We start from the raw sequence: 758 nt of genomic DNA, 5'->3' as shown, positions 1-758 counted from the left end.
AAAAAAAAAAAAAAAAATTAAAGTTTTAGAGACAGAGTCTTGCTATATTGCCCAGGCTGGTCTTGAACTCCTCAAGCGATCCTCCCGCCTTGGTATGCCAAAACACTGGGATTATAGATGTGAGCCACTGCACCCACTTGTACTGTTCTTTTCCCCCTACTTAATGTTAGTATACATCCATCCTATTGGCAAGTTTTTCAATGTCAATCCCACAACACCTAACTGTCTATTGGGAAGAAGCTATTAAATTCTTGTTTGCATTTGCAAAAGGGTTAGTAATGAACCTTGAACTGCCTGCTAACAGACTCCAGAACCTAGGAGAGTGAACAAGGCCAGTACACTGAACCCTGTTGTATTTGCACTTTTTAAGCAAATGATTCCTAACAGATCAGTTGTGTCTTTTTTTGAGACTGTCTTGTTCTGTTGCCCAGGCTGGAGTGCACTGGTGCAATCTCAGCTCACTGCAACCTCCACCTCCCAGGTTCAAGTGATTTTCCTGCCTCAGCCTCCTGAGTAGCTGGGACTACAGGCATGTGCCACCACGCCTGGCTAAGTTTTGTATTTTTAGTAGAGATGGGGTTTCACCACATTGGCCAGGCTGGTCTCAAACTGCTGACCTCAAGTGATCTGCCCACCTCAGCCTCCCAAAGTGCTGGGATTATAGGGATGAGCCACTGTGCCTGGCCCAGTTGTGTCTTCTTAACCAAATTTCTCAACACATTTTCTGGTCTTTTCAGTCATCACTAGACATAAAACAC

This window comes from Colobus angolensis, unplaced genomic scaffold (assembly GCF_000951035.1).
Source record: "Colobus angolensis palliatus isolate OR3802 unplaced genomic scaffold, Cang.pa_1.0 Scaffold56, whole genome shotgun sequence".
NCBI classification, from domain to species: domain Eukaryota; kingdom Metazoa; phylum Chordata; class Mammalia; order Primates; family Cercopithecidae; genus Colobus; species Colobus angolensis.
The sequence above is the reverse complement of the archived record's forward strand: the minus strand, read 5'-3'. Positions refer to the sequence as shown.